Source organism: Adiantum capillus-veneris, chromosome 9, assembly GCF_014529385.1.
Source record: "Adiantum capillus-veneris isolate H3 chromosome 9, ASM1452938v2, whole genome shotgun sequence".
Taxonomy (NCBI): Eukaryota; Viridiplantae; Streptophyta; class Polypodiopsida; order Polypodiales; family Pteridaceae; genus Adiantum; species Adiantum capillus-veneris.
The window spans coordinates 5,066,625-5,088,454 of NC_140939.1; the positions used below are offsets into that span (position 1 = coordinate 5,066,625).

Sequence of the window (21,830 nt, forward strand, 5' to 3'; positions counted from 1 at the left end):
TAGCTTACCCGAACGAATTGACTTTATCAACTCACGTACAGTTAATAAAAAGACGCTAGCGCCTCCCTTTAAGATTCCCTCCAGCCACAGGTTCCCCTACGACTACCATGTTACGACTTCACCCCAGTCACTGACCCAACCGTGATATGCGCCAAGGAGACCACCCATACCAAAATGGGCCACACTCAACGCCGGCATGAAACACTTTAGCAATAGGTGATCTCTGGTCGATGCTTTGGGCGAAACCAATTCCCAGGGTGTGACGGGCGGTGTGTACGGGGCCCGGGTACGTATTCACCGCGGCATGCTGATCCGCGATTACTAGCGATTCCAACTTCATGTTCTTGAGTTGCAGAGAACAATCCGAACTGAGGCAATCTTTATGGATTCGCTCCGCCTTACGGCCCTGCTTCCTATTGTAATTGCCATTGTAGCACGTGTGTAGCTCAGCCCATAAGGGCCATGCGGACTTGACGTCATCCCCACCTTCCTCCATAGTAGAACTATAGGCAGTCTCCTGTGAGTGCAACATCGGCACAGAGGAAGTGTCATCAATCCCGTACCGCCCCGCTGACAAGTAAATAATGACATTGATCCTTTGAGAGCAGCATGTCTTAGCAACACAAAACAAGGGTTTCGCTCGTTATAGGAGTTAACCAAAAACGTCTCACGACACGAGCTGACGACAGCCATGCAGCACCTGTATGAATTTTCGTTTCATCCCGTTAAGGACAAGCACACTTGTTCATATGTCCAGTTTTCATACGTCAAGTGTTCATATGTCAAGGGCTGGTAAGGTTTTGCGCGTTGTATCGAATTAAACCACATGCTCCACCACTTGTGCAAGGCCCCATCAATTCCTTTGAGTTTCAGTCTTGCGACCGTACTCCCCAAGCGGAGTGTTTAATGCGTTAGCTGAGCCCCCAATCCGCGGACCAAGGACGAACACTCATCGTTTACGGCATGGACTACCAGGGTATCTAATCCTGTTTGCTCCCCAAGCTTTCGCACCCTAGCGTCAGTAGAAACCCAGAAAGCTGCCTTCGCTACTTCGGCGTTCTTTCGTATATCTCCGGATTTTATCCCTACCACACGAAATTCCACTCCCCTCTATCCCACTCAAGTGAATTGGTTTTGAAAGCATTCCGCCAGTTGAGCTGGCGCCTTTAACTTTCAACCTGATTCACTGCCTACGTGCCCTTTACGCCCAGTCATTCCGAATAACACTAGCCCCTCCCGTCTTACCGCGGCTGCTGGCACGGAATTAGCCGGGGCTTCTTTTTCGAGTCTTGTCATAATCGTCACTCGACGAAAGAGCTTTACAAGCGGCATTGCCCTTCCTCGCTAACACGACGTTTTTCACTCACTCACGCGATATTGCTGGATCGGGCTTTCGCCCATTGTCCAATATTCCCCACTGCTGCCTCCCTATGGAGTCTGGGCCGTGTCTCAGTATCAGTGTGGCTGATCGTCCGAAAAGATCAGCTAAGTATCTGCGGCTTGGTCAGCCTTTACCCAACCAGCTACCTAATACTACGCAGGCTTATCAAATAGCGCTTTTTAGCTTTATCGAAGCTTGCTTTTTTGCTTTCGTTTCTTTGGGATTCGGCACAAACTGTTTGGCAGATTCCCACGCGTTACGCACCCGTTTGCCACTTTGTCTTCAACTGTTCTATAAACAGAAAACAACGTTCAACTTGCATGTGTTAAGCATATCGCCAGCGTTCATTCCTGTACCTAGTACGGGAGAAACGAGGACATATATAGTATGGCATCAATTATTAGAGCTAAAGGAAAGATGCACAAGGTGAATTCACTATTGCGATACACCACATGCATTCACTACTGTAATACATCACATGCATTGGCTAGCAACCGTACGCAAAGATTTGCGTGTGTAACTAACATGTGCAGATGTTGATCGACACCGAATGTATAGTTCTGAAAACGAGATCCACATAAACCGAAGCAAAGGAAGTAATGCGGAAAATTCTAAACAAGCAAATAGATAAAGCATGAATGAATAGCAACAATAAATGAGGTGCTTTACTGACCTGCAATGTTGTACCGATGCTTTTTGATTGTCCAATCTACAGGCCGATATTTCAATCAAACTACAAAAAAGCAATGTGAATAGTTAAACATATCATCTTGCAATGAAACGTCACAAACTGAAAGTGCAAAGTATACAGTGCACGTCATACAGAGGTGCCATACAAAAGTATAGTGGAGAGCTGGCACTGTGGTCTCTCCAAAAATTATAAGAAACAGAAGGTGTGCCTGTTAGGTGCAGCGGAATGAATGTTTGCGCTTTGCTCAGATCAGTGCTCCGAACTGTGCTCGAGGTTCCTTTTGTTCTTATGGAAGGTAGAGCCTTCCGTTCTTAGTGAGAGAGTGCTATAATCACAAACAAAGTGAACGGACACTGTGCGTGAAAGTTTATGAGACTGAGAGATAGAGAGAGAAGAGAGATACGACAACAGAGACAACGTAAAACCCTCCTCCGAAGGCCCCACTCTCGTCGGCGAGAGTGGTCTACTTATGATTGCACAAATTGGTACAAATTGAATGCATGGGACTGATGCAAGTCTAGGCTATGTCGACGATGACGACGGTGATGGTGAGACCGACTTTATGGCTGAAATCTGCTACTCTTTATCTGCTGTCCAAAAACGCTACTGGCTGAATTCTGATGTTGCCGAAAACGCTGATTTTGCTGGTCTTTAGGGCTGAAAATCTGCATCTACTGTAGGCTGAAAACTGGTAGTCTTTAGGCTGAATCTGGGACTGCTTCCTTGCTGAAAAACGCTGCCAGAAAGGAGGGCGATCTGGGCTTCTTACTAGCGCTAGGGCTGAGGGGTCATTGCAGTGAAGATCTGGGATCAAAAACGCTGGGGATGTGGTCTAATGGCGATGGCTACCTGATGCAAAAACGCCAATGTCTGGAGGTGTATGGCGAGGATCTCCTTGAAGAAAAATGCCAAGTGCTGAGTCCTTCTTGCTTGGAGGGGAGACCACCAAGTTTTTGCCTGAGAAGTTGCCTGCTGAGCTTGGCTCCTGTTGCCTCTTCTGCCAAATAGTGCTAGTCTAGGTTTGCTTATATACAAACTTACTCAATTTGCCCTACCTACTTTCCAACAAAAGTCACTTAAAAATAATAAGTGAAAAATGTCAAAAATAGGTAAAATAGGCTAAAAGCACTGGAAAATTCCCTTGAAGGATTTTGATGGATTCTGATGGGAATGCTTATGATCATGCTGTGTGCAACCAGAGGATATGCATCTACACTAAGTGACTGGGCATGTACGGTCTACGAAGTGACTCACGATCCAATTTAGCACGCTCACGATCCAATTCTGCTCTTTCTTTCTGCTTTTCTTTCTGCTCTTCTTTCTGCGTGTCTGCGATCCATTTCTGCATTTCTTGCTTCGCGTTCTAACTTCCTTTCCATAAACATCTTCTTCAACTCGTCCAAAGGAGTTAGTGCAATCCTTGGTGTAGATGGGGAAGGGGGAGGGTCGGAAAAACCTCCTGGTGGGGAAAATTCTTCTTCGCCTCTCTCATGCTCATCACCTCTAAGCGAAGTATCCATTCCGCTTCGAGTGATGACCATCCACTGAAGTCTTGGGTTCTTAAGTTCACGAGGAACTTGGGTTCTTGAGAGTCTAGGTTCTTGAGGTTCTTCTTTCGCTTTCAATTTGTGTTTGAGAAGGATCTTCTCTTCACCCGAGTTCTGCTCTTTTCCGCGGGCGCAATATCTTGCCATACATTTTCCTCGATAGGCACAACAACGTCGGCTTCGCCCAATTTCACTTTAAGGCGGCTGACATGAAACATTGGATGTACACTAACATCCGAAGGAAGAGCCAATTTATAGGCAACTTGGCCAATTTTCTTTGTGATAAAGAACGGACCACAATATCTAGCTGAAAGCTTATAATGCTTTCCTGTTCGCATAGTCTTGGAATCCTTGGGTCTCTTCAGATAGACCCATTGTCCCACATCCAGAGTCCTTGGAGATCTCTTTTGATTAGCATAAATAGTGACTCGATCACGAGCCGTTCTTATACTATCCTTAGCCAATTCGAGCATTTCTTGCATGTCATACAGGAAAACACGAGCTTGGCGTTCCTTGACTTTCTCTAAGCCAATAGCAATTGGGGATTTAGGCTCAAATCATATATCAGCATGAATGGGCTAAATCCAGTAGCAGAATGCTTGCTACTATTATAGGCAAACTCTAACTGTGGAAGACACCTTTCCCAGTCAGATTGCCTATGAGAGACATAGGCTCTCAACATGTCCTCTAACGTCTGATTCATCCTCTCAGTTTGTCCGTCGGACTCAAGATGGTCAGAAGACGACATACTCAACTTCGTTTAAAGATGAGCGAACATATCTCGCCAAAATCGGCCAGTGAACTTAGAATCCCAATCACTGACGATATCCTCTGGCAAACCATATAGCTTATAAAGCTGATCGACAAATAAAACTGCCAACTCATGGCTTTTTATTGTCGACTTCGTTGGTATAAACTTCGCCATTTTTGTGAGTCTATCGACCACAACCCAAATAGCGTCATTGCCCCGACTAGTATTTGGCAAACCAACGTGAAATCCATGGAAATACTCTGCCACTTGGCATCTGGGATTTCCAATGGATGTAACAGGTCAACTTTCCTAAGGTGCTTTGACTTATTGATCTGACACTGAGCGCATCTCTTCACATAGCTCTCTATGTAAGAGCGCATTCTTGGCCAATCGTTTAACCAAAGCCAAAGTTCTCTAGATGCCTGGGTGCCCAGCGCTAGGAACATTGTGGCATTCGCACAAAATCCTTTGTCGAACCTCATCGATTTCCGGCACGGAAACTTTACCATTTCTGAACAATAGTCCACCTCTAATGGAATATTGTCGCTGTCTCGTCTCTCCAGCACGACTCACTTGGGTCTCCGGACCACCCAAGCCTGTATGCGAGTCATGCCCCGCTTCGACCTCGTTCCATATCTTGCCAAAATGGCCATTAGAACGACATAGCCCTCGGAGAGAGAGATAGAAATCCGTTGAGATTTTAGCCATAGACAAGGCATTGACCTCAGGAATCCTGCTAAGCGCATCGGCAACTCGATTGCTAGATCCCTTTCTATAACAGATCTCAAAGTCAAACTCTTGCATAAGCTCAATCCATCTAGCTTTCCGGCCTCTAAGATCACCCTGATCACAGATATAGCGCAAGGAGTGATGATCTGTCCATGCAACAAACGTAGAGCCATACAAGTAGTGCCGCCATTTCCTCAAGGCGTGGACTACGGCGCAAAGCTCCTTCTCATACGTTGGATAACGCATCTCAGCGTCAAAAAGTCTCTTACTTTCTAACGCAACAGGACGTCCATCCTGGTATAATGCTACACCAATAGCATAATCACTAGCATCCGTTTCAACCACAAACGGTTTGCTAGGATCCACAATCTGCAATATTTGTGCAGTAGTCACCAAGTGCTTTAGTGTCCGAAAGCTCTCGTCGAGACGCTCATTCCAGACAACAGGGGGATTACCTTTACGATGAGGACCTGAAGTCTTTGGCCCTCTCACCCCTCCTTTTAAAAGTTGCGTAAGCGGAGCAGCAACTTGAGAGTAATCCTTGTTAAACTTGCGAAAGAATCTAGTAAAGCCTAAAAAAGACTTTACTTGGCGTACATTCTTCAGAATGGGCCAATTTCGCAATTTATCCAACTTTTCAGGGTCAACGCGAATTCCATCGCGAGTAATGATATGACCCAAGTACAGAAGCTCAAGTACTAAAGATATGACCCAAGTACTAAAGAATTCACACTTAGAAGTCTTAGCGTAAAGCTTCTCAGTCCTCAGTACTTCGAGAACAGTGCGTATATGCGCTAGGTGCTCAGGCAAACTTCGGCTGTAGATCAAGATATCATCGAGAAATACAACAACGAAGTTGCCTAAAAATGGTCTCAGCAGATCATTCATCATCTGCTGAAATGTAGTTGGAGCATTGGTCAAACCAAAAGGCAAGACCAAAAACTCGTAGTGACCATAACGCGTATGGAAGCTTGACTTAGGAATATCTTCCAGTTTGATCCGTATCTGATGATAGCCTATCGCAGGTCTATCTTCGGAAAATACAACGCTCCATGAGCCGATCTATCAGATCGTCTATGCGCGGGAGCGGATACTTGTTCTTGATAGTGAGCTTGTTCAACCCTTTGTAATCGACGCAAAAGCGCATAGTGTTATCCTTCTTTTGGGAAAGTAACACTAGCGTTCCCTACGGGGACTTACTTGGTCGAATAAAACCCCTGTCGAGATAATCTTTCAGCTGTCACTAAATCTCGTCCTCCTCGGTTTTACTAAACCAATAGGGTTGCTTTGAGAAGGGCTGGCTACCAGCCACCAATTCAATGCCATGATCTACTCCTCTCGAAGGCGGCAAGCCAGGAGGTAGATCATTAGGAAAAACATCCTCGAAATCAATCATGATTTTCCGGATAAGGTTGGATTCGTTGGAGTCCCCGAGTTCAACAGAAGAACATGAAACATTTTTACGAAATTCAGTGACAGAAGTACCAAGCACTAATGAATCAAACCAGCAGATGGTACACATTGATAAAAGTCAACATCAGAAGACTTTATTTCTTTATACACTTCCAACGCAGTAACAACTGGTATTGCAAAACCATTACACTTCTGATTACAAAGCAACACAGATACATGAGGCATGTTCTGCTTAACAAAAACAAGAGAGTGATGTACATAGTCTATATACAATGAGTCTTGTTTATCATAAAACCATGGAATTCCTAAAATAACATCTGCTCTGTCCAGGCGCATGATGTGGAAATCCAGGTTCTCTTTGTAATTAGCTAGCTCGAGTGACAAGTCTGGAACCATCCGATTCCATACATCCGTATCCTCGCCACGAGCCATCTTCACGCGATACTCATGGTCACTGTCCCGCGTCCGCAGGCTCAGTTTCTACACCAATTTTGCATCCACAAAATTGTGTGAGCTTCCATTATCAAGGAGTACGGTCACGTCGTGACCATTGATCTTCCTGGGGAAACGGAGAAGATCGGTGCTTATCAAACACTTTGGTGCTAAAAGTACAATTAGTGCATGAACTGTGCGCTAAATGATGGATTTCAACTTGAATGACATCAGAGTTACCTAAGATCTCGTGAATCTGAACTGAAGGTCGGCCTTGCGGTTTCTTTGTCTTCTTCTTCTTGGGGCAATCCTTGATTTGGTGACCCTTCTGGCCACATCCGAAGCAAGCCCCCTTCTTCACTGCATCAGCAATTGAAGCATTTTTGGCTTTCTTCTTCTCCTAAGAAGATCTCGGCGGTGATTTGGACTTATGCTGGAATCGGGCTTCCTTCCTCGAAGCACCCTCACCGGATTGATGGTCTGCAGTTCTTTTCTTCTCATAGTTTGCTCCATTTATCAAATGGAACGTCCTAGCCTTTGCCACTGCATCCTCGACGTCAGTTGGGGCTTTGTCCTTGATTAAGGCCCAACGGTAATCCTCATGTAATCCCAGCAAGTACATGTGCACCGCGTGCGTAGAATCCACCTTGCAAAAGGTGAGCGCCTCTTTGAAAGCTGTCGTATACTTATCAAAAGACAGAGTTTTCATCGAAAGACTCTGCAGTTTGGCATAAGCTTTCAAAGGGTCCATTTTAGCGAAATCCCTCTTGAATTTCACATAAAAATCAGCCCACGTCGTAGGCTTCTCTGTCATGTCGCGCCACCAGGTAAGCGCCTTACTGCGCAGATAGAGAGGAATCGTCTGAATAATCCGTTCATCATGCTCCCCATGGAGATCAAAATACGTGGTCCATTGATGCAACCAATTATTTACGGCCAGTTCCGTACACTCCTCGTCCCCTGAGAAATTTGTAGTTTTGTACGGAATCGTGGCAGTCGGACCACCCTGTGAACGCCCAAAAGCAGCAATCTGCGTTTGCAATTGCTGAAGATGGGTTTCGCTCTTGAAAATACGCGCAGTCATTGACTGAGCCGTATTTTCTAAAGCAGTAAGCCAACTGCCGGGAACTAAGCCCTTGCACGACCCCTTCGAGAGAGGCCAAGCGAAGGTTCGTCTGAACGTTCGCGTTTTCCAGAGCGGTAACACGCTGGTCGAAACTCCGGAAAGTACTAGTAATCCATGTGTAGAGAGCATGCGTGAATGAAATTTGAACATTACCTGGCGCGTCGTCAAGCTGCACATCTGAGTTGAAGGAATCCATGGCAAAGTGCGTGAAAAACTGGAAGTTTCACGCGAAACTGGGCTTTTTCTGCACTTTTCGGTCGCGAAAAGTTGAACTTTGAGGAGCTCTATGCGTCGGCGTGAGCGTCTGAAGGCGAGCAGGTGATGGCGGGGGCGCGAGAGCGCGAGCAGGTAGGAGAGAGCAAACTCGAGAGAGGAGCAGGAGAGCAAAAATGTTGTTCTCTTAAGTTTCTGCAACTCTGTAAGTGAGTTTTTAATAAAGCACAGGTTTCAGACCATACTTAAAAAAACTCAAAATGTCCTGGTCATTTAAAATTAAAGGGTCACTTGATTTAAATAAACCAAGCTTAAGTGATATCGTAAAAAAAAACTCCAGCGCAGGACTTTAAAAAAAATCGTTCGCTGCTCTGCCGTACGGATGCCGCGTGGAGTGAGGGAGAGAGCACACGCGCATGAGTTTGGGGAGCTTGCGCTCGCGTGTGCCAAACACACGATGGGCTGCCAGTTGAGCACCACGCTGGACAAAACAAACAACGCATGCTGGAAGCCAACGCTGGAAGCCTGTCTCTCTTCCATTGTCTCCTGCAGATGCGAATAAACACACAGAGAGAGGTCTCTCTCTCTCTCTCTCTCTCTCTCTCTCTCTCTCTCTCTCTCTCTCTCTATGTGTGTGTGTGTGCACAACACACAAAAGAGGAGCACAGAGAAGGATTAGAACTTTTATGTGCTGAATTTAGTCTAAAGTCAGCAGATAAATAAATAAACCACTGATTTTTATCGAAAATCAGCAAAAGCAATAAAAGTCCATCAATTCTCAACACTTTCACTTGCCAATTTGCTGATTTTCATTAAAAATCAGCAACCGAACATTATTTGTTTACCTGCATACCCGCTCATGAGGAGAAAAGTAACTAGTTAAACAACCGTTTCGTCAGAAATTGCACGTAGGTGTGCACACAGTCCATTTCGTAGCCAAGCCGGCTCTGATACCATGAAACGAACGAGGAGAGTGGATCTCCCGGCTACACGGACCGCCTACAGACACACGTCGGACAAATCACCCGACCTTAGCCACCATCCGACAGCTCCCCCGTGCTGGGGCTAGCGTCTGAGGACGTAGGCGTGCACCTGTAAGACCGAGCGTCCCATACCACCCGGCCTCACCTCCTCGAGGTGACCTCGCGTACTCCTAGCCTCGCGGGCTGGCACTCTGTCAGTGGGGGTCGATAACTACAAATGAGGCCTTGGCCTCCCTTTTATAATAATGGCCGGTCACACTAGCCGTGTTCACACTATGTCCGTCCGGACACTGGACACCCATCCCGACGGCATCTGGGCTAGATCCCCTCTCCGGTGAGCGGGACATAACACACAGTCTACGAATAGACTCACAAAAGTGCTAGATCACTTCTAATCTAGACTGACTGGACTGACTGAACTCTTGTCGTGCTGTAGCTTGTCCACGGACACAGGGTTGAATGTGTCACGTGACAATTCCATGCCCCGTAGCGTTTATGTTTTGTGTCAAGCAAACGCATGCGCATGGGAAATTGGATGCAAATAACGGACCTTGCAGTGTTGTGGAGTTGGAGTCATGCTCGTGAATTTGGAACGTGCAGTGTTGTGAATATATGTCCTCTTTGCCATACACAAAACATGCAAATGTAACTTTATGTTCTATGTCCTCTAATCAGTATTACCCCCTCTCTCTCTCTCTCTCTCTCTCTCTCTCTCTCTCTCTCTCTCTCTCTCTCTCTCTCTCTGTGTGTGTGTGTGTGTGTGTGTGCGCGCGCGTGCGCGTGCGCATGTTGTAAGTTGCTTCAGTCAGCAATTATGTCTTGCCTCCTTGCCGACTAACCCGTGTTATGTATCGTGCTTCCTAACTGCACATGATAATGGGCATCTTGAGGTCGGCATCCCCATAGCGGAAGGCACTATATTCATTCCGCTCATTCAATAATCCAGACACGCATCTGATGAACTACTATTACATGACGCTCATGGGCATTAGTACGGGTAGCGTTCTGCTCGATATCATTCACCTTCAAAACAGAGCCAAAACATGGCGGGGACGTTGTCATATTTAGCAGTTATGAAGCCATACTACCTTGCATTCAGCCGCCTATTAGGCATTGTGGCAAGCTATGACCAACTAGAACGTCTAAACGCCCGTCGTTTTACTTCTCAATACATCAACCTGCAGTTGAAGGCAACACGACGTCGAATTTGTCAGTCTATTTGGCACATGTTCTTCCAAGGGGTTTTAATCAAGGTCTCAATCAAGTAGCAATTCTCTTCAACACCGCCCGAAGGTGATTGTGTAAAGAGTGTTTTTGTGGCCATGGAGAATATACTCAAGCTCGTCACCAACAATTGTAAAAGATCTATTGATGCCTTTGACAACGATCTCACTTCAAGAGCAATAGATTTGTTTTTTGCATTGAGCGCCCGCTTCTGAATGTTCGTGAATCCCGTGCTTTGAGCAGTAATGAGCAAAAAACAACTCTAAAGATTCATCGATTTTGGGACTCCTATAACCACTTTCTGCATGTAGGGGGCGCAACAGCCATCCATTAGAAACTCATATCTCTAGTCAAACGATGCAACTTGAAGGCCGTCAAGGTGCGATCCCTCCAAAAGATGCAGAAGCCAGTGCTTACGACAGAGGTACTAGTATCTGTTAATGATGCAATTGAGGTGGCGGCATGAATCCTGCGAGAAATCTAGCCCTTTTTTGCATACAACCAGATTCCATATGTTTAGTCCAATCGATGTCTCCGCCACCACCCCATGTGGCCAACTCTCCTTCTCAAGCCCTGGCGGCCCTCCAATCCACAGCACCCCAGCCAACCCCTCTGTCCATACAAACCTCCTCGAATTTTTACCGATGTAATGTATCCTATATGCTAAGCCAATAAGAGATGCAAAGAAAGCTGACTCATCTCTAGAAGAAAATCGAGATAAGATGTAGCATCATGAGGAATGTATTTGCACAAGAGAACGCTTGGCACCCAACATATATGATATATTGAGTGTATAACTAAATAAAATAATTTATGAATCTTGAGGTTGCAAGATGCATTCAACAGTAGATCACAAACTCTGTCCTCTTGATGCTGAAATTGGTTAAGCACTCAGACAATATATTAACAGCAGCATGCCCTGCACTATGGAACGTTAAGTCGTTGTTGGCGATAGTTGCACTTGGCCTGTTCAGCATACTATAGCTGCTATATGGAGTTTCTACCTCGACCGCCTGCTGCACAAAAGACCTTCGGGAAGATGTGAAAAGATTTTCACTGCCCACCCTGGAGTAGCTTTCCTCCAAGGGAAAATGAGGGTTTGTGTTGGCTACAATACCAAACTGATGTCTGCCATCTGCAGCCATCTGAACTTGATCCGATAGCTGCTGCGTACATGGACCTTTGCTCATAGGATCCGCCACCGAATCGTGGTTATTGGCAAGAAGGGAGCTCCGAAGCAGTAACTGCTGGGCGCTCAAATCCACACCACCAGCATTCCCTGCTGCGTATGCATCTGCTGAAGAGCAACGCTACAGTATATTGTTGCTGCTAATCTCAACTGCACCCGCATTGGCCTACATGCAGTTTAGCAAGATAAGCTCTTTACAGGCCGCAATATTGGCCATATTGTCTGTAAAGTTTCTGCTATCCCACCCAGTTGTTGAATGGCCAGCAGTGAACTGCTGCTGGAGGCTAATTGTCTCCAGAAATGTCATTACTCCGCAGTCCATGTTCTTCGGCTTCTGCAACATCAAATCTCTTTGTGTGGAAAAAAGAATTAGCTTCCGCTTCTGCTCTTTGATTATTCTTTTGATCCTGGTTGGCAACGTAGGCACCTGCATGATTGACTACTTGACCTCCACTGCAATGCTGCTGCATGTCCTTGGAGCTACACATTAACCAACTCCTGCGGACACCATATTCTGCGTTGAATTGGTCATGAGATTTTTTTCTGTTTGTCTGCAGATCGTTCCGAAATGCTTGCCTCATCAAATTTTCAGATAGGCTATCAACAGAGCTGGACGAGGAGTGTGACTGAAGCCAACGGCTCATCAAACCATGACTTGTACTAGTGGCAATATTCCCCAATGCCTTTCTCTCGACATTGAGCTGTCTGCCACTAATCTTTTACACTCTGCTAAATCGCAAGCAACTAGCACTGAAGCTTAATTACTTGAGGATAACCATCATAAGCTTGGGTGTGACCGATCCTGCTAAGCTTTTCTGCCCTCATGTCCACTTCAACGTTTACGCTTTCCATTTCTTCGGCCTCTACTGTCTGCATCGCCAAATATCATCAGCAGAAAAATGTGCTGAATGGGCCTGCGAAGGCAATGAGTTTTGGTGATACGACTCCAGCTTAGGCCAACTGATCATCGATTGAAATCTGATATCTTCTGTTTCAGTAGCACTAAACACATCTCTGCCATGGGTTGATCGCACGAAATATCTAATCTTTGAGAGTGCTCATCACGTCGACAAGCATCGGAAGTACCCTCCAGCTTGATGATCTGCGAAATATAACCAGGGTTTGAAAGGTCCCCAGTACTCCTTTTCGGTTTTTTCCCGGCTTGCTGCTGCATGGGCAAACATCACGGAAAAGAATTGGTGTGAATCTTGAGAATTAGGCATGGGGACCTGCTGCATATCATTTCCATGAACATTGAAGGATGGACGAGGGCACAGGGTTGTTGAATCTGCATGAGCTATACTTGAAGCGGCATAATGCTGGCCATAACTAGCTGCACCTGCAGAAATGAGCTGAGTAAGGTAGTTGAAGCTGGACATACTGTTCAGCTGGCCACTGGGTCTTGTTGCACACAAAGCTGCTATGATCGCTACGCGGGGAAGGCGTAGGTAGGCTTATACTTAGGTATTGAGGCTTCACTGCAAAAGAAGCTGATTCCAATATGCCGATGGGGCAAACAATGACATTGTTGACCTTGTACTGCTGGAATGAATAGGGAGGTGCTTGGCCTACAGACTCTATGTTACTGAAGAATGCTTTCGTCATGTCGACGAGGTAGGCTTTTCTTCATGGCTCTTCGCTTTCATGTGAATAGGTGTAAGGTGCCAGTACAGCTATCTGGGCATTGCTACTTCCAACACCATAGATGGGGGTTGCCACTTCCAAGTTCCAACACCATAGATCAGAGGATGAGAAGGCAGTAGGGTCCGCATTCGATGGTTCCATTAAAGCTTATGCGCGAGTGAAGCCATCATCGCCTACTAGAGTCATAGCCTACTCTCTCTCTCTCTCTCTCTCTCTCTCTCTCTCTCTCTCTCTCTCTCTCTCTCTCTCTCTCTCTCTCTCTCTCTCTCTCTCTCTCGTCGGCTAAATCTTTAAGGTCTCTTGGGATAGTTTCCTACGACGTTAAAACTCTCTTCTTCTTGGGTGTGTGTGTGTGTGTGTGCACTAATAAAAAGAGGAAAATGGTATAAAGTTTCTATCACCCAAGTGTGGTAGATTGTTTATGCCATTTCCCTCTTGAATAACATGTCTTGAGTTTAACTCCTTGTGAGCTAGATCTTTAAGGTCTCTTGGGATAGTTTCCTACAACGTTAAAACTCTTCTTCTTCTTCTTCTCCTCCTCCTCCTCCTCCCTCTCTCTCTCTCTCTCTCTCTCTCTCTCTCTCTCTCTCTCTCTCTCTCTCTCTCTCTCTCTCTCTCTCTCTCTCTCTCTCGCTTGCAAAGAGTGGACAGAGACAAACGTGTAGACAAAGCTCCGAGCTCCTTCTGGGGAACCTACGAAATGCTTCTGAGAGCAATTGAGCAATGCAAAGTGCTTTTTTTATTTTATTCACTTGGTAGCTTTTCACATGGAGTTTTTTATTTATTTAGAGCTTTTCATGGTAGCAATGTTTAGAGCTTTTCATGGCAACAATGTTTAAATCTTTTGATGGCAGTAGGCTCTTTTTTAGAGCTTTTCATGGCAGCGATATTTTTAAAAAAAATTTAAATTCAATGCCACGTGGTGGCTTCTACGTTCAGATACTGGAAAAAGAGCCTTTGGCTCACCAAGTAAATACTTTGCGATAGAAGACACCCTGCTCGCAACCTGCTGGAGAAGAGCCCTCTACACGGTCAGCACAGGAGCAGTTCGCACAGAGAGCTCATGCCTTCAGCCCTCAGTTCGCGCGCAGAGGGAGGGGGAGAGCAGCCCACTGTCTTTGAAGACACCTTGCTCGCGACCTGCTAGAGAACAGCCCTCTACGCCAGTAGCAGCAGCAGCGCGCAGAGAGAGAGAGAGAGAGAGAGAGAGAGAGAGAGAGAGAGAGAGAGAGAGAGAGAGAGAGAGAGAGAGAGAGAGAGAGAGAGAGAGAGAGAGAATAAATGAAATGATATAATATATTAACATCTTCAAAAGGCCAAAATGACCTATGAGACGAGTCCGTTACAAACTGGTGAATCTAATACCAGTTCTGGGTATAGAAAATGAAGGGATACTAAAAAGAATCGAGAAGTGCTTCTAGCTTGAACTGTGTGGGGTATGTGTGACCACTGATACAATGGGTGATGAATCCATCCTCATGTGTACTCTGGATGTCGAGATAGTATGGCTCGAATCCTCTATTGTAGTCTCTGTTGATGCTGTGAAGTTGAGAGAGAGAGAGAGAGAGAGAGAGAGAGAGAGAGAGAGAGAGAGAGAGAGAGAGAGATGGTTGGTGAAGCAAGTCTTCTATTTGAGATATGGATTGATGGTTCGGCACATTATAGACAAGAAAAGTCCAATATATGGGCATACGATTGAGTCTTTGTATGAAGGTGATGCTTCATTTTCACTAACTGGGATGGGTATGGAGAGAATGTCAATGCAACTAGTCTTCTATTTAGAGGTACATCTCTGAATTGTGAAGTGCTATTGTTGTAATCGACTTAAAGCCCATTATGACATTATCTCTGAATTGTGAAGCTCTTAGTGAGAGAATGTGCGATGACCAAAACAAGAGAGTGGAATGCAAACTGTGAGTGAGAGTGCATAAGAGTGCTAGATCAAGAGAGAGAGAGGAGAGGACACCAGATGGGGTTCCGAACCCCTCTCCAAACTTTGTTGTGCTTCATCTCTTGTGCCAGAGAAATTCTGACGGCGTCATTGTAGTCCGTAGGGTTGAAAACTTGTACATCGAACTCGATGTACTCGTCTAACCTGAAAAGGAAAGCCTCTTTTCGTTCGGCATTCGATTTGCGCAATTGGACGCCAATTTGCAAAATACAGTCAGAAAAATACATAACAGGATTGCCATTTTGCTTAAGACCATGCCAATCTTTGTTTGACCGATCTAAGTACTGTGGTGGCATGAAGCACGCCTTGAGCTTGTCTTGGAAGTCGACCCAACTGAAAGAGAGGGGTATGCCTTCCTTGGCATGCTTAAGATGCTCAACCAACTATGACTACTGTCAAGCTGGATACCAATTAATGGCATCACCTGCTAGATATGTGGCAGTAGTCAACGCTTTACTGTTGTTGGTTTCCTTGTTAGTCGCAAAGTAAGTATTAAATTGATGCAACCAAGAATGAATCACAGATGCATCTATCTTACCATCATATTTACTAAACCTCAACTTCTCAGTGACTGGATTGTTGGAATCTTCGTCTCTACCTATGCTACGTAATGACTCGCCAACCTCCTTGAGTGGCTCGGTCTTCGAGGAGAGTACTTGTAGGACCAACTCCTGCATGCGTTGGTCTCTTTGCGCCTCTCGCTCTAACTCCATGGCCGCTCGCTTCTCTTTGGCCACTATGCGTTGAGCCTCACATGCTTGCTCATGCTCGAGCTCCATATCTGCCCTTCTTTCTTCACGCTCGCGGTCCATGGTGGCGCGTTGCGACTCTTGTTGTAGCATCATCTCCATCATCGTTTTGACCAAAGCCTCCATAGGGTTTAGTGCTATCCATGACGTAGATGGGGATGGGGAAGGATTGGGGAACAATCCTCCTGGTGTAGAAACTTCCTCTTCTCCAACTCCACTCTCATCACCTTCACGCAAAGTATCCATTCTTCTTTGGGTGATGACCATACACCGAGTTCTTGGGTTCTTGGGTTCTTGGGGTTCTTGAGTACTCGGGGTTCTTGGCTTGCAACCTGTGTTTAAGAAGGCTTTTCTCTTACCCATGCTCAACTCCTTTATGCGGGTGCACACCTTGGCGGCCTTGCACTCACACCAAGGCTTCTTTTTCCCACCTCACGTCGATTGGCTTGCCTCTAAGTGCAAGGTCTGCTCTCAATGAGTGGAAAAAAGGAACGAGGGGAGGTTGGACAAGCACTTCTTTCTTGGGTTACCTGCCACTCTTTAAAACCACAGATTACGGATCGACACGCACAAGCGGTCTTGGGTTACATGAGACCACAACAAACCAAAAAAAATTCTTGTGGTTCTTTGTGCTTCTTTCCTTGAGTGAAGATACTGTATAATCCCAAAGAGCTCTGATACCAATGTAATGTGCAACGGAAGTAAATGATGGTGTAAGCTCAGGATGAGTAATCAGTGAGTGCTCAAGGTTCCTTTTACTCTAGAGGAAGGGAGAGCCTTCCTTGCTTAGTGAGAATGTGCTATGACCAAAACAAGAGAGTGGAATGCAAACTGTGAGTGAGTGCTTTATAAATACTTGAGAAGCAAGCAGAAAAACAAGTTGGCGAGGCCAAGGGCACAGCCGAGTTGGACCTTGACTTGGACGTCCATGTAGGGACGTTGCTGGCCCATTGATTATAAGGAGGCCTGGGCCTATCTGCTCCCAAACGAGCGGTGATATGATCATAAAAACAAAGGTGGGATAACCCAATAGGATAGATGTAAGGTGCAGCGGAATGAATGTTGTAGTTTCTCAAGATTAGTGATCTTTATTGCTCAAGGTTCCTTTTAGTTCTTAGGGAAAGAGAGTTTTCCGTCTTATGGAGAGTGCTATGATCACGAACAAAGTGAGTGGATATTGTGTGTGCAAGTGAATGAGACTGAGAGGAGGAGAGAGAAGAGATACGACACCCAAGAGGTTGTAAAACCCTCCTCCGAAGGCCCCACTCTCGTCGGCGAGAGTGGTCTACTTTTATTGCACAAAGGTGTACAATACGTATGCAATGGACTGATGCAAGTTGAACTATGCCGATGACGACGACGGTGATGACGACGATGACCTTATGGCTGAAATCTGAGATCTTTCTACTGCTGTCCAGAAACGCTATGGGCTGAAATCTGCAAATCTTCTATCTGCTGAATTCTGACTCTATGTCGGTGACAATGTCGATGACGACGATGCGACGACGACGCTCTGAAAACACAGATGCTGAAATCTACGTTTTCCGGGCTGAAACTGTAAACCTTGCGGAAACTGACCGTGCGGCGAGGAACTGCTGCGAGAAGGTGAGATCTGTGAGGTTCGGGACTTGATCTGCGGGTACTAAAGGCTGAAAACTGAAAACGCTGTAGCTAATGCTCAATCTGTCGCCGGGAATCTGCAAAACGCAAGACTGGATGCAAGTTGCAAAAACGCTAGGCCTGTTCTGTTGTCTGCAAAAACGCCAGGCTGATCTGGGAGTTCTGCAAACGCTAGATGATCTGCTGCAAAAACGCCAAGGGCTGTCTGCTGCAGAAAACGCTAGCCTGGTCTTGATGAGGAAACGCTAGGTCCTCCTGATGGGTTCTGCTGAGAAGTTGCCTGTTGAGCAAGGTGCTCCTGCTGCCTCTTCTGCCAGAAAGTGCTAACTTGGGTTTGCTTATATATTAACTTAGCAAAATTGCCCTACCTACTTTTGTTGGAAAGTCACTTAAAAAGAATAAGTGAAAATACCAATAAATAGGAAAATAGGCTAAATGCACTGGAAAATTTCCCTAACTGATGCTAATGGATTTTGATGGGAATTTCGATGATCATGCGGTGTGCAACCGGAGGATATGCATCTATGCTAAGTGACTGGGCATGCACGGTCTACGAATAGACTCACAAAAGTGCCAGATCACTGCTAATCTAACTTGACTGGACTGACTGAACCTTGATCATGTTGTAGCTTGTCCACGGACACATAAGGTTGGATGTGTCACGTGACAATAGAAGACGAAATGAAGGAGATGAGAGCCACATTTACATGACCCTAGAGGAGGAAGATGAGCTCCCAACATTTTCTGAAGTCAATGGTAGAGCGCCTGCACCAACTCCTTAAGCGGGCCAGAACGGTTGATGCAGGGCTCCCCTTTCTTAACGAAGTACTAATTTCTCACTAGTCAGAGGCGCAACTACACCCACCCAGCCCCTTGTGGGTTTGCACAAGCTACGCCAATATTGGGTTGGATATGTATACACAAATGACACCTATTTAAAAAAGCTTCCTCCTGACTTTGATGGATGGAGACATATTAAAGCTAACCTGTTGAGAGCATTCCTTAGGCTAGTCAGATACCCGACAATAATTCGATCTCTTTTTGTGGGGGCCTCGGGCCACGGGAAAGTCGACCCTAACAGAGCTCGTGGAACACATTCTAGGGGAGAGTTGTGAGACCCTACATGTGACCAAAATAGCCTTTCGATTTGAACTGACACTCATAGAAGGTAAGAATTTACTACTATTTCCGGATGTGACTTGGCAATCGAGTAATGCGGCCCCAGCATATTAAAAGTTGCTCTCCAACGAGAGGGTAACAGTAGAAGCTAAAGACAAGCCCGCCATGTTGGTTAGGCCCAGCGTCCCCTGTAGGCATTAAACCAGCCAAAACCCTAAACTTGCGAAATATTACGACAAGCTGTAATTCTCTGTTTTGCGCTCCGATTCGCGTGTCGATTACTCCCGTGGGTAGCCCTCGAGCTCCCACACTTGTAGGGTCACTTTCCCTTTGAATTAGAGGAGATTCCTCATGGGAAATCTCTATAAATTGTCCTTTACAAGCACCCAGCACCCAAGGCTTTCCCGAGGCTCCCTTGGCATTACCTTGCAGTTTAGGTGCGAACCCAAAACTTGCAGAAAACATAGCAAGCTGTAATTTTCTGTTTTGCATCATTTTGAGCGGAGTGAACGCCGAACACTTCTACGCGTATCTCAGAAGCTCCCGCATGCAATGGGATAGTTCTCCTGTAAGTTGGACGTGTTTTCACGCGAGAAAACTCTCCGTTTTCGCATTCCTTTGCCATAGAGCTATGCATACCTATAGGGGATTAGCAATTAGCTAATCCGGTTCTTGTATAGAAGACTCGTACGTTGGCAAATGCACATAAAACCCCCAAAAGTGTACATGGTCATCTGAGAAGCCCAACTAGTAGTGGGGCATTACCATATGTGCAAAGGGGGGAGAGAGATGCACGAGAGCAAATCATCGCGTTACATGAGACAAGGGAGGAGGCAAGCTTTCCATTAAAGCTGTAGAACCGGAAAATCCACCATCAGGCTGAAAAATCAGCTTTCCCAGCCTCCTCTTGGATGAGACCTTCTGGAGTGAGAGTTGACCTGCAGGTTGCTCTCCTACTGCCATGTGTCTAGTTTGCTCCTTTGGGTTTAATTCCTAGTATCCACCAACTTATAAAGTCTTGTCCAGGGGCCTAAATGAATATAACTGAGCTTAGCCATTTCTTTACTAGTCGGATTCCAGTGCCGGTCGGCCCAACCATCTCGTGGCTGCCTAGCCTTGAACTTGCGGGTGAAACTCTCGGCCAATGGCCGTTTCACATCGGCCATGCAATGTCCGGGTATTTGTGATTTCAACAAGAGAGTCCCAAAAATTAAATAAAAATCAAGGGAAAGAAACCAGAAAATATATAAAGTGGTTGTCATAGTCTCGTGAGGGGGTGTCTGCCGAACCTGGTGAGCTTGTCAATGTGTTCATGAGACAGTTTTCAAAACAGAGGGGGTTGTTGTCCAAACTGAAAGTTCTCATTCTAAATAAGAACTTCCTTTTTGGTCTGTTATTGCTGAGCTCTCCAATGCACTGACTCCTACTCTCCAATAACCAGCTCACAGGGAGCACCCCCGCTTTCATAGGGAGCATGCAACATCTGACAATGGTAGAGATGGGCAACAACAGCCGCCGAGGCCCTATACCTGGCAACCTGCTAAGATTGTCAATGCCACCAAATTTCTTTGTGTTGATGTCAACAACAATTCCTTGAGTGGGTCCATCCCTTCAATCCCTTCAGGGTTTGGGCGCCATGTGAATGGGCTGAAAATTGCCTCCATGGTCAAGTGTTTGCATTCATACAAATTCAGGGCAGTGGTTGTAGAGAACTGGGGACTTTATTGCAGTTTGCAGGCATAACTCTAGAAGCCCTCGAAGCTCGCTGCTGCTGTTCGGTGCCCCCCGCCATCGCTGAACACCCCCTTTCGCCCTCGCACTGTCCTCTTCCGTGCGGGCTGTTGCTGCTCGCCCTTGCGCGCAGCCCGCCTTTGCCCGCCTCCTGCACCCATGTCCTTCTGTCCCTTGGCGGTCGTGCCTGCCCGACCGCCTCTGCTTCACACACACACACACACACACACACACACACACACACACACACACACACACCCGCGCCCCTCCCCGCGCCCCAAACCCCCCACCTCATCCCCCCTCATGTCACGCTTCACAGCTTGCGTGTAGGCTGTCATTTCAGCCTCCTTGTAAGTGCCTCGACGCCAACGCCCTCCTCTTTACAACAACAGACACAGAATGGCGGCTTCTGCTCCACCTCAAAGGGACTTTACAGAAGCCCCTTCGCCCGACACCGCGGAGCAGACCCTTTGACTTGCTTTTTTGCCAGAAGAGAAAGCGAGCTTGATGGTCGAAGTGGAATGCTTACAAGCCACCTATATTATCTGCAAGATCATTGGTACTCGGCCCAGTCGGGGCGAGGTTCGGGATTTACTTCAGGCCACACTCCTCTCTAATGTGGGTAAGATCACCGATGTCCAGATCCTCGGGAGAGGGTATTACCAGATAGAGTTCGAGTCTCCAGAGATGACGGCCAAGGTGATATTGATGAGCCCGCTCGGCATCTGAGCAGCTCGAGCTTCCTTTAGACGATGGCATCATGGTTTTGACGCTACTATAGATCTGCTTGAGGAGGAGGCCAACTTGCCTATTTCGGTCTGCTTCCCAGGCCTAAGGAGAGAGTATCTCCCCTTACTTCCCAGGACTAGTTCCATGTTTGGGACCGTTTTGGAGTCACCGTGCATTGCAGCTTCAGTTGTGGCCAAGGCCGCAGGTTTTCCTACTGTGCAAGTTCTTGTTCAAGACATACCGAAGGTGATACTGTTGCCTCGGGGGAATGGAGGTTGGATTAGGCATAGTGTGGAGTATTCGGGTCTCCCGAACGAGTGTTTCATTTGCAGACAGATGGGCCACTTAGCGAAGGCCTGTCCTCGTAGGAGATCTCGACCCACAGCGCCTACGCAACCTCCCAAGGCTGGACAGGCCCATCAGATAGATACCGAGGACACACAGGCTGGTACCTCGACAGAGGCCAACAATCAGTCAGCTGCTTGTTGGCAGCAAGTGCCTGGCCGCCGCCAACAAAGACGGGCTCACCACACTGCACCCCCTGGCGGCTGAGCTCTTGCAGCTCAGCAGCATTGGGTTCCAACAGGGAACCGTTTTGACCCCCTTCA

General features: G+C 46.5%; 1 long non-coding RNA gene and 1 pseudogene across 2 annotated transcripts in view; one reads left to right on the plus strand and one right to left on the minus strand.

The window, feature by feature from the left end:
* LOC147450061 (uncharacterized) overlaps positions 1 to 21,830 on the plus strand; it is a 75,646-nt gene that overhangs the window by 21,766 nt on the left and 32,050 nt on the right. The gene's annotated exons all lie outside the window — the stretch shown is intronic.
* Positions 80 to 1,743, minus strand: LOC147450063 (18S ribosomal RNA; annotated as a pseudogene).